Source organism: Aulonocara stuartgranti (genome assembly GCF_965226115.1).
Source record: "Aulonocara stuartgranti genome assembly, chromosome: 23".
In the NCBI taxonomy this organism is placed as follows: domain Eukaryota; kingdom Metazoa; phylum Chordata; class Actinopteri; order Cichliformes; family Cichlidae; genus Aulonocara; species Aulonocara stuartgranti.
Window position 1 is genome coordinate 37,252,255 of NC_138958.1, and position 18,595 is coordinate 37,270,849.

An 18,595-nucleotide genomic window follows, 5' to 3' on the forward strand; every position below is an offset into this window, starting at 1 on the left:
AAAGAAAACTAATAGGCTATCTGGTCTTTAAGTGATGGCGTGATAAATCCTGCTTCCAGGCCTAAAGTAGTCTGCGTTTAATATGGGTTTTGTGTTGTTAACATGTTTAATGTTTTGTATTGTCTACTATTTAATCTCAAAAAACTCCTAAAAACAGTAAGTGATCACTGTTGGCCTCCCACTGCTTCTATCACCACTAATCATTTGAAAGCTCAGTTTTTAAAACCTTACGATGTAGCTACAGCCCAGCCCATGCAGCAGTATATGAATGACTAATCCTATTCATCCTTGTGGATGGATTATCTCAGTTGTTCTCCTGGCTGAAGTTTGGTCCGTTTACAGCATCCTGCCATGAGATTACATTTGTTCCTGACCACCGAGAATCCTCACGATAACTTTTATCAAGTGGAAAAAGTTAGAGTGTTTATATTATGCTAACATAGCTGTGTCGCTAACGGTCACGTAGCACATCGTTATACACCAGCTAGCCAAACTTCAGTAACCCTACAAACGTCACTGCTGTTTAATTTTCTGTCTTCATTTATGTTGGAAGTGATAGCAGAGCTGTACGTTTGAATTTGTTTCCAAAATCCCTCAGTTAGGACATGCTATATTGTATTTAGATGGAATCTAGCGAGCTAACTTCCTGCTAATTTCGTTTTCATGGATGCCTGGATGATAAACTCAATTGTTATACATGGTGGAGGAGAACGCTGATCATTTTATTACAGATGAAAAAATTTATATAGTTTTTCAACTCTCAGTGATCGTGTGATTTATGGACCTGCAGCGGAGTTTGAGCCAAGACACGGCTAGTGTCAGACTTAAAAGACTGGACAAAGAGTGATATGAACATATCTATAACTTACCGGAATGAAAATGTCTGGAGCACACCAACAGATATTTGGAGATGGAAGAGAACTGGATATCAGCTGGTCTCACAGCTGCTATCCAGACTAGACGCCTTCTTTTGGTAACATCCTATACATGAGCTGCCTCATGTTGCTTCCAGGTGGGGAAAGAATGAAAATATAAACCATTTTCAACCTTATTCCCTTGCCGGTCGTGCGATCTAACTTTACAACCGACCGCACAGCAAGTACGAACCATAGCTGGTGTTATCCGTGTACTTTCGCTCCTCTTTCGCTACCACTTTGTTCGGCCCAGAAACATGGCGCCTCAACCAAAAATCCTGGCCATTTTCATCAATCAAAGAAGCCTAATAGGGCTTTTGGACATCACTCTCCAAAAGCCCTATTAGGCTAATCGCTGTGTCATTTCAGACAATCCCTTTCCGTCAAGGATTTTTAATTTGTTGCGGCTTTTTAATTTGTTGTGTTTTTTTAATTTGTTGCGTTTTTTTGATTTGTTGCGGATTTTTAATTTGTTGTGGATTTTTAATTTGTTGCGGTTTTTTAATTTGTTGCGGATTTTTAATTTGTTGCGTTTTCTTTTATTTGTTGTGGATTTTTAATTTGTTGTGGGATTTTTAATTTGTTGCGTTTTTTTGATTTGTTGTGGATTTTTAATTTGTTGCGGATTTTTAATTTGTTGTGGATTTTTAATTTGTTGCGGTTTTTTAATTTGTTGTGGATTTTTAATTTGTTGCGGTTTTTTAATTTGTTGCGGATTTTTAATTTGTTGCGGTTTTTTAATTTGTTGCGGTTTTTTAATTTGTTGTGGATTTTAAATTTGTTGCGTTTTTTTAAATTTGTTGTGGATTTTAAATTTGTTGCGGATTTTTAATTTGTTGCGGATTTTTAATTTGTTGTGGATTTTTAATTTGTTGCGGTTTTTTAATTTGTTGCGGATTTTTAATTTGTTGTGGATTTTTAATTTGTTGCGGATTTTTAATTTGTTGTGGATTTTTAATTTGTTGCGGTTTTTTAATTTGTTGTGGATTTTTAATTTGTTGCGTTTTTTTTAATTTGTTGTGGATTTTTAATTTGTTGCGGATTTTTAATTTGTTGCGGTTTTTTAATTTGTTGCGGTTTTTTAATTTGTTGTGGATTTTTAATTTGTTGCGGTTTTTTAATTTGTTGTGGATTTTTAATTTGTTGAGGGATTTTTAATTTGTTGCGTTTTTTTGATTTGTTGTGGATTTTTAATTTGTTGCGGTTTTTTAATTTGTTGTGGATTTTTAATTTGTTGAGGGATTTTTAATTTGTTGCGTTTTTTTGATTTGTTGTGAATTTTTAATTTGTTGCGGATTTTTAATTTGTTGTGGATTTTTAATTTGTTGCGGTTTTTTAATTTGTTGTGGATTTTTAATTTGTTGCGTTTTTTTTAATTTGTTGCGGATTTTTAATTTGTTGTGGATTTTTAATTTGTTGCGGTTTTTTAATTTGTTGTGGATTTTTAATTTGTTGCCGTTTTTTAATTTGTTGTGGATTTTTAATTTGTTGCCGTTTTTTAATTTGTTGCGCTTTGCACTTCCCAGCCACCGTAGTTATGTCTGTAGTGTCTTTGTTTATACCAAAAGTACCATGGTTATTGCAGACACAAATACATATTTAGTTACATTTTATTTTCTAATTTTTCAATTTGTAGTTGTCGACAGGTCCTCTAGAATCTAGCAGGGAGTGCTGCGACACACTTGGCACCCCTAATTTCCATGGCCATGACTGAAACAAAAACTTCTTAGCCAATGAATAGAGCACAAAACTAAATGTACTTGGTTACCTGTAAGCTGGTTAAGCTACTGGCAAACAGAAATTCAGTACAAATGCTAACTTTTCTCACTGGAAGTGGAAAGCTCTACCCCTTCAAAGGATTCACTAATTTGTTAGATTACTCGGAAAAGCAGATCATTTCGCCTTTGTTAAAAGAAACAGGCTATAGTTTTATTCATTCTTGGCAGATATTTCTTTTCGTATGCTTACTTTTTCCAATTTAAAAACATCCCTGGAGAAACCTGCAAAGCTTGATGTATTAAAGGTCTTCTCACTTTTGTCTTTATAAGGCATGGGAAAGTATTTTACCAAAACACTTCATCAACACTGTATTTCATATCCTCTAAAATTGTGGAGGGATTAAATGTCCTCAAATCTTTTCTACTCTTGTAGTTATTGAGTCAATCTGGATAAAAGTGTCAACCAGATGCCTAAATGTAATACTGAAGTGTTCTTTTTCTCCTTTCCAAAAAGAGGGGGAAAAATTCTGCAGATGAGCGCTGAATATCTTGTGTGCCATAATTGTTTTATTAGAAGCATTATTTTATTGGTAAATGAAGTTGGCTAAAATCACAGTCAAGTAAATGTTGATTGGGGTTTAATCATTTTCATCAATCAAAGAAGCATGTCTATCGTTTAATTCAGCCTTAACTGAGCTGTATTGGTGGATTATAGCAGGAGGATGGCAGAGGATATTGGGATTCAGTGCATGGGTCTCACATAGCCCACTGGAAGTCAGGGCATGGTTCAGCAGATAAACACATAAGTCATGTCACGAGTCTATTTGCTGTGCAGTGGTGGAAAGGCCATAAAAATAACCTTTAAAAAAAGGAATTTTAGACCCATCACTCTCAATGTCAAAAAATAGGGAACAGAACCCCCCCATCTCCCAGATCTCGTCTAGCTTCATGAAAAAAGATGAGAATTAAATGTCATTCACAGAGTGGTTAAGAACAAGGAGAGTTTGTAAAGACAGCTTTGCAACCGAAAGGTGGTAGACAATAGAATTCAAATGTTTAAGGAAGAATATTTAAATCAATAACTTTTGTTTAAGTTAAGATGTAACCACACCATGACAGTTAGAATTTATATATGAGTAAACATCAGGAGTTAAACCACAATTGGAGGGTAGGCGATTTGAGCCCAGCTTCCCCTGTCAGTGTTAAAGAAGATGGCAAACATAACGTCTGTTTTCTACTGATGATAGCAGTGGTGTGCTGTGGTAGGTGTGACTATGTGAATGGGCAAATTCTAAATTGATTAAGATAAACGCACACTATGTGGGGAAACGCCACAGTAAACTATGATTTTAAGACCTCAATATGCTTCTATTCAACACCACTCTGAGCAAACTGGATACACTCCTTCTCCTTTTATTAAAATTCGATTTTCCTCTATCTCTAATTGCGAAATTCTGTTATTACACTCACTAAGTATTAACACCAGCGAGTACAACTACATGAAGTGTACTTTCACTACCTGGATGTTGTACTAGTTTTACAATTAAAAATGGCAAAGGACTTTTTAAATTTTATTGACTCGTTTGATCTTGTGCAACCTGTGTCTGTGCCTACACAAAAATATGGGCACACGTTGGATCTTGTTTTAACTCACAATTTATCTGTCTCTAACTTAGAGGTTTGTGATATTGTATGGTCAGACCATAGGCCTGTCTTAGAAATACAGAATAAACTCAATAATATAAGCATACTGGACTAGGAAATATAAAATACACAGAGAACCTAATAAACAAACAACACTCAAAGAACCAAAAGACACAAAACAATGGGTCAACGGCCCAGGTACCCTAACAGGTGGCCGGACAACTGACCACTGGCACGGACGAGTCGGTTCTGGGGTCAGTGGTGGCGACAAAGCAGATCCAGAGGCCAACTGCGTGAGCAGAGCAGGTCCGGAGAACGACCGCGTGCCAGGTGGTGGCGACAGAGCAGGTCCTGGGGCCAACCGCATGGAAAGCGGCAACGACAGAGCGGACGTAGATGAAAGACCCTTGGGCTGGCTTGGTGTGCTGATGGAGGGTTGGCAGGTGGCCGCGGACAAGCAAGCCATGCTGTCCTGCATGGCCTGCTCGTCCGGCATGGCCTGGCGAGACCAGAAGAGGCAGGACCAGACAGCGGTTTGGCAGCCGCAGGAGTTGGACCAGATGGTCCGCAGGGGGATGATCTGGTAGTTAAGCTGTAGTTGCAGCCGACGGCTGGACAGACTCTCCAGAGCCCCCAGCATAGATGGTAGACTGCTCAGAAACCGTAGATAGCTGGGCGGACTGTCCAGAGTTGCCAGCAAAAACAGATGGTGGAGTAGAAGCCGCGGTGTGCTGGAGCAGCTTTCCAGAGCCCCCAACTGTAACAGATGGCTGGAGCAGCTCTCCAGAGCCCTCAGCAGAGACAGGACACTTTAGTTGGAGCTGCGCAGGGCTCGCAGCAGGCTCCACTGGTGACTGCGGCAGGTGCTCTATTGCTCTCCTCCGGGTAGCAGGTACGGGTGCCGGGACTGACTTGACACCAGCCGTCCCCACCCGAGGAACAGATATGGATACAGGGAGCAGTGGAGCCCTTGCCGTAATGAGAACTGGAATAGGGACTGGCTTGGTCCAGGGAAAGGTACGGGCGCAGGAATATGCTGGGCCTGAACCGTCCAGTGAGCAGAAACAGGTCGAGGAGAGATGACCTCAGAGGCAGTCTCTGGAGCAGCAGATTAAAGAGTCTCTAAACACCTAGACTGTGGGACATGCAAAGCCTTCTCGGCAACAGGAGAGTAGTCCAGACCTTTGACATTTTTGAAACTGTGTATAAGACTGTTCCTGCTCCTGTGACCTTCCCCATAACAAACTGGCAAACATCGACCTGGGCTCCTTGTTTTACTGGCTTTATAACAGAAACTTAATGTCTTGCTAGCTCAGGGGTAAAACAGAGATCCTTTACATTTGTAGGCACAGAAGAAATATGGAGGGCATTAACAGTATTAGCAGTGCAAACGGGAACTTTACTAGTTGCTAGCTGGAGGATACCAGGTTCCAGATCACTGGCTGACTCAGACACACCTTCATCAGTGGCAATGCCACACAGAGCTATACAGTCCTGAGGTGGATCAACAAAAAACTCAGTCTTAGATGATGCTGCCTGGGAAGCAACATGGCTGACAGTCTCAAAATACTCCAGAAGCATTTACAGTCTCATGCTTTACAGCAGGGGTCCCCAATCCCAGTCCACGAGGGCCGGTGTCCCTGCAGGTTTTAGATGTGTCCTTGATCCAACACAGCTGATTTAAATGGATAAATTACCTTCTCAACATGTTTTGAAGTTCTCCAGAGGCCTGGTAATGAACTAATCGTGTGATTCAGGTGTGCTGACCCAGGGTGAGATCTAAAACCTGCAGGGACACCGGCCCTTGTGGACTGGGATTGGGGACCCCTGCTTTACAGGCTCAGGCAGGCATAGGACACACAATTTGACCTGAGCAGCCAGCTCTGCAGTGCTCAGTGCTCAGTGTAGGTTATAAGTAGGGATGGGTACCGGTGTCCGGTTCCATGATGGCACCGGTTCTGACATAAACAGTAGTAACCAGACCGAAAAGCAGCGCACATTTCGGTGCTTTATTTCGGTGCTTTTTTTTCCTGAGCTGTGATACACTTCTAGCCAATCATTTTACGTTTCCGAGGATAGTAGGCAGGTCCAGGTATGTACGTTCTTTCAGAGCAGAGCTACAGATTAAAAATGCTCAAGGCGAAGCGGTCAAAAGTCTGGCTGTACTTCACAGCAAAAGATGCAAACTCAGCAGCCTGCAACAAGTGCTTTAAGCTGATACTGTGATACTGTCAAAGGAGGTAACACCTCGAATCCAATGAAACACCTGGCGACGCATAGCGTTTTTTTTTAAAAGCCAAGAAATGCGCTGTATTTGATAGCTTGCTGCGAGACCTCACACCGAGCACATCTACTGCGGGTGTGGTGCCTGTTATCAGACCCGGAGTTAGCAACATCCCCAAAAACACGAAGAGGAGAGTCCTGGCCCCTAGCCCTGCCAGTGTAGCAGAAATGATGAGGATGATGATGGCAGCAGCAGCCGTTCTTCTCTGCGTGAGTAGCTTAATGTTGTTCGTGTGTAATTTACGTTGAGTAGGCTAACCACGTTATTACATTAATGCAGGTAAGGTGAACTAGCAAACATCATCATAGCTACATGCGGCTGTCTTGTTTGATGGCAGATACTCCCTTCACCCTGGCCAAAAAGGCTAAAATGACCAAAGAAAAAGAGGGAAACAGCTAAACATGAGAGGTTTTTGGATAAAGTTTGTGTTTTTTCCATTGTTTAAGCACTGCTTCCAGCCAAGAGTGATACCATATATGCCCCATAGCTGCAGAAAAGGCTAACATTGTTATCTTTTTTACAAAAACCAGCTGAACATGAAAGGTTTTTGGACCAATTTTGTGTTCTCCATTCTTTAAGCACCGGTTTGAGCACCGGCACCGTTTCAAAAGTACCGATTTGGCACCGGTATCGGATAAAATCTAAACGATACCCATCCCTAGTTATAAGCCATTCACCTAACCTGCAAAGAGAGGCTACATATACTGATTCACGTACAGTGAATCAGAGGTCTGAAGTTAATGTCCTACATAGAAATCTAGTTGATATATCTAACAATATTGACGTATACATAGTATTTGCATCAAGCTGTATACTTAACAAATAATTATTAAGCTAGTGTGACATGCAGAATCAAATCTTGGTGCCACCATGCAATTTCTTACTGAATTTGCATGATAGTACCAAACCAGTACACATTTGTGGTCTGTTTACCATTGTATTTATCTCATGTGAAAGCCTATGTTCAGCTGCTCAGTAAAAATAATTTTGACTCAATTTGAAAGAGATGACTTTGTTATTTTTAAACTGAATGGTAAGTAGACTTTAGCTATTAAATATTGAACCAAAGGACCAGAATTTCAAAGTCAGCTCACTGTGACACAAAACTTTGACAGTTTTATGTGTATGCTGACTTCCATGGTAGATAACATAAACTTGCCACCAGAGCTTGTACCAGATGGCTTAATTCAAAGCCTCACAGTTCTAAGTGTGTGGTGACAGGCTGCCACGGTGGGCGGTAGCAAATTCTGCTTTAAGAACATGTGATGATAATCAGCAGGGTCCAGTTTAAAGTCATGGATGTAGGGGGGTGGTAACCCTGTTGCTACAGCATTAAAAGACAAGCAGAAAAACAGTGAATTACCTGCTTGCCATTCCACCTCATTAAAGCTAAAAAAAAGTGCTTACAGTTTGGAAATTCCCTCATCTGCCACTAAAGAGCCATTTTTAAGATGTAGTCATCCTCATTTTGTGGAGGAGTGGGAACAAACATTTGCACCACCGCTTTTAAATGGTGCTCTGCAGCACGACAAGCTGGTTGGTGCTGAAATCAATACCACTAAAATGAATGTCTTTTTCTGTCGTCTTTGTCACCCACACTTAGAAATGACTCATAGAGGGTGTGTGTGCAGTTCTGTGTGTGACTGAGTTAAACATGAATCATGACTGTAACATTAGCATTGTGGATGTGTGGCATTCTTGCTGCTTATATTCAGTATGACTAGTCAGACTAATATTACAGAGATAACGTTAAATTTGACTGCTTTAAAAAAAAAAAAAAAAAAAAATATATATATATATATATATATATATATATATATATATATATATATATATATATATATATATATAAATAACCCCAAGGCTGCTCTGTTATGACAGATTTTTATTTATTTTTTATGAGTGATTCTTACAGCAGTAATGTTCTGAGTTTGAATTTTCTTTTTCCCTTTGTGCCTCCTGAGTTATTACAGAATGTGGATGTATGCACTGTAACATCATCCACTAGTGTGATGACTCCTATTTTTAAAATTGCATTTACCGCCATCTTGTTTTTCTGGGGTTTTTGTTAGCACCACATGAAGAAATCAGCTAACAAGAGATAGCTTGATTGATTGCCTGTGTAGGGCTGTCCAGAATACCAGTTTTCGCTGGATTTGGAACGTCATTTCTAATCAGCACTGATAATCACTGATAATCCTTTGATGTGCAATTTAAAAAAAAATTAAGATTTGACTGACTTTACATAAGACTTTAATAAAGTAAATTTTTTAAGGTCTTAAGTAAAGGCTTTTACTTGGTTCGTCTCGGAATGTCATCTCTGCTTTTTGCAGATGATGTAGTTCTATTGGCTACATTGGGTGATGGCCTCCAACTCACAATGGAATGGTTCAACAACCAAGTGTGAAGCGATGGGATTGAGAATCAATCTGTACCAGTCCATCGTAATGAATTTGAGTGTAAAAGTGAAGCTCTCAGTTTACCAATTGATCTACATCCCTACCCTCAACTATGGTCACGAGCTGTGGGTAGAGACAGAAAGAATGAGATCACTGATACAAGCAGTGGAAATGAGCTTTCTCCTAAGGGTAGCTGGCCTCTCCCTTAGAGATAGGGTAAGGAATTCGGCTATCTGGGAGGGACTCAGAGTAGAGCCGCTGCTTCTCCACATCGAAAGTAGCCAGTTGAGATGGTTCGGGCATCAGACAAGGATGCCCCCTGGGTGACTTGTTCTGGGCATGTCCCATTTGGAGGAGGCCCGGGGCAGACCTAGGACATGCTGGAGAGATTAGATCTCCCCAATGGCCTGGGAACGCCTTGATGTTCCCCCAGAAAAGCTGGAGAAGGTGGCTGGGGAGAGGGAGGTCCGGGCCTCTTTGCTTAGGCTGCTGCCCTCGCAATCCAGCCCCAGATAAGCAGAAGAAGCTGGCTGGATGGATGGACTTTACTGATCATACATATCAGAAATGGTAGCCCCATGTGAGCTAGCCTGCATTCTCAATTCATCAGGTGGGGCACTTCAGGATATTTCAAAGTTGAAGCTCAAAGACAAAGGTGGCCTAACCTCAGCTTTGTAAGAACCTCCCACAGAAGATAAAGCACCCAGAATAAATGACATCCTTCAAATCACTTCTAACAGCACATGCAAAATCGAATTTTCTCTTTTCATATACCTGTAATTCATGTTCAGTTTTCCTCTGTTGCTTTGAGTTTGTCAGTACTTATTAGAGACTGACAGATATAAGATTTTTAAGACTGATGTTGATGCCAATATTTGATGATTAAAAAAACCCATTTATATTACTATGTATTGGCCAATATTATTTTCTGCTTCAGACACAAGAAACACGTGTTGCCACCGGGGAAGTTGAAAAATGCCCTCTGGTGGACGAAATGTGTAACATTAACCAGTGTTGGGGAGTAACGGAATACATGTACCGCCGTTACGTATTTAAAATACAAAATATGAGTAACTGTATTCCGTTACAGTTACCGTTTAAAAAGGTGGTATTTAGAATACAGTTACTTTGTTGAAATAAATGGATTACACTGCGGTACTTTCCTGTTTCATTTTGTCGCGGGTCAGGACTGTTTGGGTTTTGTTTAACAACTACGTTCTGTTGTTCCAGGCGGCATCATTACGGTTGCCATGGTTACAGGGCGACGCTCTCTCTCTCTGCGACTGTGTGCTTCCTGGGTGAGAGAGCGCCTTTTCGTTGTTGTTGTTGTTTTTGTGCTAAGCTAACAGGCAGAATGCTACAAGCATAGCTCTAAAGAATGTAGCATCGTGGGGAGTGTAGTCCGTGTTGCAGGGAGAATGGACTGCCATACACGTTATGGGTCTGTGAGCGCGAGGAGGGAGAAAAAGGCGAATGGAATAAGGTACGAGTTGTCATCGAGGAAAAACGGGAGCTGGAAGCATGTAAATATAATAATAACCACTTCAGCCAAGAAGAGTTTCTGACGAGCCCAGTTGTAAGTAAGCTATTAAGACTCGACTGTACACCGTGTTCGTGTTTTCCTCCGAAAACAATAAGTTCCGTTGGAGCAGCCTTTCAACGCCTCTCTCTGTCTCTCGCAAGAAAAGTTGACCCACACAACAAAGTAAAGCTATTTTTCGGCTACGAGCCGACAGGGACCCAGTATTAGTCAGAGGTCCCTTTACTACAGTTCGGAGTCGCGGACCTTCAGTAATAGTAATAAATCACAGCAATAGTACATTCACGTTGTTGTAAAAAGCATGATAATATAGTAAGTAATCCAAAGTATTCAGAATACGTTACTGTCATTGAGTAACGTAACGGAATACGTTACAGAATACATTTTGGGGCATGTATTCTGTATTCTGTATTGGAATACATTTTAAAAGTAACCTTACCAACACTGCATTAACACTAACAACATGGCTAAATTATGTTGTTCTGTTTTTTCTTTAATTTTTTCATGTTGCCTCTTCTAAATGTGTATTCTGATAAATTGGCAAATAGCTAGGATCAGCTCATCCATAAATCATTCTGCCTTTCTTTTCAGAGTTCTTTTCATAGTTTTTTTGCAAGTCCATTGAAAATAAATACAAAAAAGTAGCTTAAGCAAATGGCAAAGTTAGCAAGAGTGACCGGTTCCTTGATAATCACTGCTGGGATTAAAAAGGATATCAGGCATTCATGCTGAGATGGTTCAGGAAAATCTCAAGAATTGCAAAATTGAAAGTCGAATACCTACCCGCTGAAGGAATGATCAAATAGTGGACTACCTATGTACAGTTCAAGTATCACTGCATGGCACAAATACAGATACCAGCTAATTAGAGGTACAAAGCATACAAATACAATATTGCTTTTGCCTTACATGCTTGAGTTCCCTTCAGCTGTTCTGGTTTCCACCCAGCGTCCAAAGACATCCATAGTAGGAGAACTGTCCATTCTAAATTGGCTGTAGGTGTACGTGTAAATACCTGTCCATCTCATTGTGTTAGCACCCCTCGTGGGCCCTGTCTGCAGCCCGATGTCAACTGCGATAAATTCCATCACCCCATCCCTGCAGGGGTGATGGAATTATTTTCCAGGGAGGGAATAGAAGAGACTGATGGATGGATTATTTTCCTTTTTCATGTATTACAACATACAAAAATGCTTAACAGGATTTAACAAAATGTGTTAAGGATTCTGCCTGACTGAGCTTATCAGCAGTTTTAGTTTTAAATTCATTAAATGAGTTTTAAAAGAAACATGCCATTTTCATCTGCAGTGAGCCATTTCTACAACAGCTGCAGTTATTTCAAATTACAAGAATAATAAAAACAATACTACAAATGTAATGTGACTTCTCTGAAATAACATTCATGTGTGAAATGCACATTTCTTTCCTCTCTTTCTTATTTTCTCTTACTCACACCCGTGCTGTCCTCAGATTAGAATTTTTTTAAGATTAAGATTAAATACAGTTTTATAATGCAAGCCTCAAATTACTGTATTAATTAGCATAGGACTTTGATAAATCAGTCTGTACTTGTGAGAACAGGAAGATGTGGGTTTGAAAACCCCCAGTGAGCCACAGTTATTTGAAGACTTCCTTCTTTTCTATTTTAAGACTTGACAGTAGGAACTGTAACATGGGAAGGGCAAAAGGGCAGGCTGCAGTACAGTCGAGGAAAAAAAAGGAGTGTAACATCTTCAAAGAGAGAGCTTAAACCGAGAAAAAGTACGCACATTGATATACTTACATTGGACGGAATAGAACATCACTCCTCCAGAGCACCTGTTAACAATCCTAGATCCATTTTTTTAAAATCTGTGACCTGTTTGAAAAGTTAGTAGGAAAAAAAAATAGAATTCTGCAATTAAAAAACGTACTATCTGTAAATTCTTCTTTGAATTAAAATTTTTTAAACTCTTGTATGTTTACATGAATAACACAAAATATCTGTTGATGCCTATTACAGGTGCTCTTTCTTCCAGTCTGCCAAACTCTTTAACAGACATTGTTTACGACACTTTTAATTGGCAGGTGGTGTTATTTTACATAGCCATACTGTCTGTCTGGCTCCTTGCCTATAAGTATTATAATTAAAAAAGCAAAAGTTGTGGATGTTGCTTAATAGTTCATAGAATATGTGGCACATCGGGGCAGTGGTTAGTACTGTTGCTTCACCACAAGAAGGTCCTGAGTTTAATTTCACCATCAGGCCTGGAGCTGTTTGTGTGGGGTTAGCTCAAAACAAAACATTTCAGTTTTCTTTACTTTTAGAAAATCTAGTTACAAGTGTTTGAACCTTTGGGTGTAGATTATGTGTCTGTGTTAAGGCATCCTCTCTCAACGCACTCTCTGACCTCAGTATGACTTCTATTCCGTATATGCACGATATATGATCATCTCTATGCTGTTTTAATATTTTGTTCTTTCAATAATTTAAGAACTTTCAGTAATACATGTACTCCTTGGCTATGCAGGGAAATGTGACCAAACCTATGAAGCTCTTATTTTCTCTAAAAGGGTTATTACAATAAAAAATGTAGTACCTAATAGTGGATTATCCATCATCTCTTTCTTATCCAGGGTCACTGAAGCCTATGCCAGCTGTCATAGAACAAGATGCAGGTTACACCCTGTACAGGTCACTAATATATCACAGGGCTTTTAACATTTTACTGGAAATAAAGCTGAGCTCACGTATGGCTTAATGTCATTGTTTGGGCTTCTTCTTCTTATTGCGTTCTTGTTACTTTCCGTCTTTGACTGTTCCGCTCTTAATTTTATTGCAATATAGAGATTGACAGACCACGTGACTTTCGCGCATTGCATGCCGGTAACTCATGGCAAAACAATCCAAGTACCTGCATCAAATGCAAGCATTTGCAGCACCGCAAAACGTTCATTCTTCGGTTCCAATAAATTCTTGCTTTTTCTTTGCCCCCCAAAAAGGTATGTACAAAACGAAGGAGAACAATGCTGGTCCGTACAAAGACAGACTTAATGAAAAGTCAAAGAAAAAAGATACGAGGAAAAAAATCAAACCAGTGAAAGTGTTAGATCCTTACGAGCACACAGAGGGACAAAATACGTTAGCATGCTGCCCAACTTTCACCACGCTTATATTTATAATTATACGGTTCTTGGAGTGAGTGCATACACTTGTGAAGTTTAGTAACTTCAGGTCACTGCAACAAGCCCAGGTACAGTTTACCGACGGATGGGTGCAGGACCTTGAAATGCACCGTGTAAAAAGTAAAGACCATCGTACATATCATAAGTTTACCAGTCTCACAAATCGTCTTCATAAATACACATTCGTTAACCGTTTATTAATAGGACCTTTGAGCTCAATGGTAATTAATTAGTAGTAGAAATAATTTCTGGTACCCATCACAGAAATGTAGCAGTGTATGCTGTAATCGCACTGGGCAATTAGTGATACAAAACAACAGTTTTATCCTGTGAATAAAAGTATATGTTTTTGTCAGTGTACCATGGTAATAACAGAAGCGAAACACAATATTGTGTCAGGACAATTTACTATTTATGCACAATAAATAAAGGAGCATAGCACGACAATTTCTGTTCAGCGCCAGACTTGCTTGTAACCTATATCACCAATTATGTTAAGAAAAATGACGCATTAACTACAACAGCAGACTGACCTTTGTGGAAATGCTTGGAGCAGACTAACCTGTGAGCTGGAGTGTTCTGGGACGTCATATTTGGTCTTTGAATGGCTGCAATCCAGGCCACCCATCGCCTCTTTGTTACTTCGGAAACATGGCTTGAACAATTTCTCTTCAACGACGTAATCCGATAACAACCGATCTCTTTACCCGTCGGCTTTCCGTGGCTGTCATGCGACCGGCTATTGCAGTTAATAATACAACAGCTTCTTGCCATTTTTTTGTGTTTCTTTTTATCGCTGTATAACTGATTTCAATTGAAAGCCTGCGTGCGCTAGTACCTCTTGCCACGAGTTCCCAGAATTCTTTGCGGTTTTACCCCTGAGTGACGTCACATTTTCAATCTCTATAGGCGCTCTTTGCAGTGAGCTAATTTTATTTTGAAATTCATTTTATTTTGAAAACCAGTTTCGGGAAGTGACAGGAAGTCAGCCATGTTTGTTTAGTTCGTAGCGGATCACATGTGGGGACATTTGATCCAGTGACATCTGTTTTTCTTAAAGGATGCAGACTTCTTCCTGTACCACTGCTTGAAGAAGGTGTCTTCCAGAAACTGGCAGTAGGACTGGGAGTTGAGCTTGACTCCATCCTCAACCCAAAAAGGCCCCACAAGCTCATCTTTGATGATACCAACCCAAACCAGTACTCCACCTCCACCTTGCTGGCGTCTGAGTCGGACTGGAGCTCTCTGCCCTTTACCAATCCAGCCACCAAGCCATCAAGACTCTCTCTCATTTCATCAGTCCATAAAACCTTAGAAAAACCAGTCTTGAGATATTTCTTGGCCCAGTCTTGACGTTTCAGCTTGTGTGTCTTGTTCAGTGGTGGTCTTTCTTACCTTGGCCATGTCTCTGAGTATTGCACACCTTGTGCTTTTGGGCACTCCAGTGATGTTGCAGCTCTGAAATATGGCCAAACTGGTGGCAAGTGGCATCTTGGCAGCTGCACGCTTGACTTTTCTCAGTTCATGGGCAGTTATTTGGCGCCTTGGTTTTTCCACACGTTTCTTGCGACCCTGTTGACTATTTTGAATGAAACGCTTGATTGTTCGATGATCACGCTTCAGAAGCTTTGCAATTTTGAGACTGCTGCATCCCTCTGCAAGATATCTCACTATTTTTGACTTTTCTGAGCCTGTCAAGACCTTCTTTTGACCCATTTCAAGTTCAAGGTTCAAGGTTCTTTATTTGTCACATGCATAGTTATACAAGTATAACACACAGTGAAATGTAGCCTGACACGCTCCTCGACATGTGCAAAAATTGGGGGGGGGGGGGGGGGGTGTAGAGGAAGAACACTGGGTGAATGTGCAGTAGTAGCAGCAAGCAGGTGAATTATGTACATTAATATGAATAGACATCTGACTATTTTACAGGATAGACAATATAAACATATTTAAAATTAAAGGAATTTGAAATGTACATTGTGCCTTGGTTTAGAGTGTTTGGAAGAGAGTCCTGTCTCAGTCAATTATAGATGATGTGAGAGGGCGGGTGTGTGTGTTTAGGGCACGGATGGCTTGGGGATAGAAGCTCCTCTTGAGTCTCTCTGTCTTTGCCCGGAAGATGCGGAACCTTCTACCAGATTGCAGAAGTTGGAACAGTTTGTTGCCAGGATGGGACGGGTCCTTCAGTATCTGCGCTGCTCTAGTCCGGCATCTCCTGGTGTAGGTGTCCTGAAGCGGGGGGAGAGCAATCCTGCAGCAGCATTCTGCTGTACGGATCACTCTCTGGAGAGCTTTTTGGTCCTTCACACAGCTGTTCCCAAACCACGATGTCATGTTCTGTGTGAGGATGCTCTCCACAGCGCCTGTATAGAAAATCCTGAGGATCTTTGGAGAGACCCTGAACTTCCTCAGTTGTCGTAGGTGATACAGGCACTGCCTAGCCTTTTTGGTCTGGACCTGAATGTGGGCAGCCCATGTCAGGTCTGAGGAGATGTGGACACCAAGATACTTGAAGGACTGCACCCTCTCCACTGGAGCTCCATTGATGATAATGGGCTTGTAGTCTCTGTGCTGACCCCTTCTGAAGTCCACCACCAGCTCCTTGGTCTTGCTGACGTTCAGCTGGAGGTGGTTGCCCTGGCACCACGATGCCAGATTCTTCACTTCATCCATGTAGGCCGCCTCATCGTTGTTGGAGATGGAACCCAACACCACTGTGTCGTCAGCAAACTTCACAATGGTGTTGGAGCCGTGGGTGGCCACACAGTCTGAAGTGTAGAGGGAGTAGAGCAGTGGCGAGAGGACACATCCCTGAGGTGCTCCTGTGTTGATGGTGATGCTGTTGGAGAAGCACCTGCCCACCCTCACCACCTGAGTTCTGCCAGTGAGGAAGTCCAACACCCATGCACACAGACGGCTGTTAAGTCCCAGTTCCCTCAGCTTTGTGAACAGTCTGCAGGGCACTATTGTGTTAAACGCTGAACTGTAATCAACAAACAGCATTCGCACATAGTTACCCTGTTTCTTGTCCACATGGCTGAGAGTGGTGTGTAGGACGTGGGCGATGGCATCCTCTGTGGATCTGTTGGATCTGTAGGCAAACTGCAGCGGATCTGTGGTGTCTGGGATGGAGGAGGAGATGATGTTCTTCAGCAGCCTCTCAAACACCTTCATTACTACTGAGGTCAGTGCAACTGGCCGGTAATCGTTCAGGGATGAGGGTTTGCTGTTCTTGGGCACAGGGATGATGGTGGATCTTTTGAAGCATGTGGGGACCACAGACTTCGCCAGGGACTCGTTGAAGATGTAAGTGAACACACCTGCTAGCTGGTCAGCACAGCAGCGCAGCAGACGGCCGGTGATGCCGTCTGGCCCCGCCGCTTTCCTTGTGTTCACTCTCCTCAGTGCCGCTCGGACGTCATGCTCCGCATTTTGCCAAAGAAAAGGACGTTGCCTAATAATTATGCACACCTGATATAGGGTGTTGATGTCATTAGACCACACCCCTTCTCATTACAGAGTTGCACATCACCTAATATGCTTAATTGGTAGTAGGCTTTCGAGCCTATACAGCTTGGAATAAGACAACATGCATGAAGAGGATGATGTGGACAAAATACTCATTTGCCTAATAATTCTGCACTCCCTGCAGTGTATGTATAACACCTGCCCAAATCTGTGTAGCCAGACACCAAGCCTTTTGACCTGCTTTCTTGCCCTTTTTTCTAAACTAAATAATTTCGGTATTACACCGAAAATAAACATTTTATTCTGCCTCACCATCTCAAGTTTTGCAATGGCTTTGCATAGTTTATCAAGTAAAGGCAAGTTATTATAAGTTGGCTTTACTTTAGTATTTTTTTTTTTTTCCTAAATGACATCAGAAACAGCAGTATGCGACATTACGTGATGGCAGAGCTTCAGTTCATCCTTTGTCATTTTTTTTTTTTTTTTTTTAATAAATAGGACAGGGGGAATGAATGAGAGAAAGAGGGGGAGAGAAGGAAAGAAAACCAGAGGGGAGAAGAGACGGTGAGAAGGGGGGGAAGAGAGAGAAAAAAAAAAAGAACTCCTGGGTCACCTGTTTGGAGAAAAAAAAAAACAAACAAAAAAAACAAACAGAGGAGACAGCAAACAACAAAGAGCAACATAATAATAGAGAAAACAAAGCACCATCACAATAAACTAGCTAGTCATAGATATCAATATTTACTAAATAATAAACGATATTGTGCAGCACGCAAGATAGACAGCGCACTGTGTGCTTTGAGGTAGCAGCCAAGAAAGCTTTAGTCCGCGTCTGTGAATACCCATGTGTGCATACCTGTGTGGATCAGCATGCTTGCATTCCAAAGGTTTCTCCATGTAATGATCTGCTAGGGAGTGTGGGGGGGCCACAGCCCCGTCCTCCAGGGTGTGAAGCGGGTATGGAGGAGATCAAAACTCCAGACATCCAGAGGCCCCCAGAACACAAGAGACCATGGAAGACCAACAGAGGGGCAGCCGCGCCACTGTTCCAGTAAGAGCTGAGGAGAGTCCCAGATGAGGGCTCGCCCAGCAGCCGCGGAGCAGAAGTCAGGGGGAGCTGCAGTGACGCGCCCGTGAGCTCCGCCGGCCCCCAGCTGTGCCTGAGTGACCGAGCCCCAGGCCGAGAGGCCGGGGGCACCCCACCTCCAAAGGGGCCCGAGCGAGCCCCAGGCCCCGACAAGCGGCCGCCAAGGAGTGAGCCGGTGTGTACCCGGACGCCCACCCCCAGACACAAAGAACCACCAACACACCGACACCTGAGGGAGTCCGCCACCGGCAGGGGAAGTGGTGGTGGGTGGAGATAGGCCTCCAAACCTTGGAAGGCCTGAGGTGTCCCCAGACTTTAGTATCTGTATTGGCAGGCTAAATATAAATACTAAAGGTAAAAGTTCTTGTTTGCC

At 41.8% G+C, this 18,595-nt stretch overlaps 1 long non-coding RNA gene across 3 annotated transcripts in view; it reads right to left on the reverse strand.

The window, feature by feature from the left end:
• The window catches only part of LOC309701104, a 28,929-nt gene extending 14,359 nt beyond the window's left edge, over positions 1 to 14,570 (reverse strand). Inside the window, exons 1-4 of one of the 3 annotated variants that reach the window (XR_014274862.1) lie at positions 14,503 to 14,570; positions 14,227 to 14,403; positions 12,283 to 12,357; positions 11,409 to 11,597 (exon numbers count right to left, since the gene is read on the reverse strand). This is a non-coding gene — a long non-coding RNA (uncharacterized lncRNA). Of the gene's footprint in view, positions 1 to 11,408; positions 11,598 to 12,282; positions 12,358 to 13,078; positions 13,127 to 14,226 lie in introns of those variants that run through there. The other 2 variants (XR_014274863.1, XR_014274864.1) reach the window with 2 other exon arrangements.
• Between the last annotated feature and the right edge of the window lie 4,025 nt (positions 14,571 to 18,595).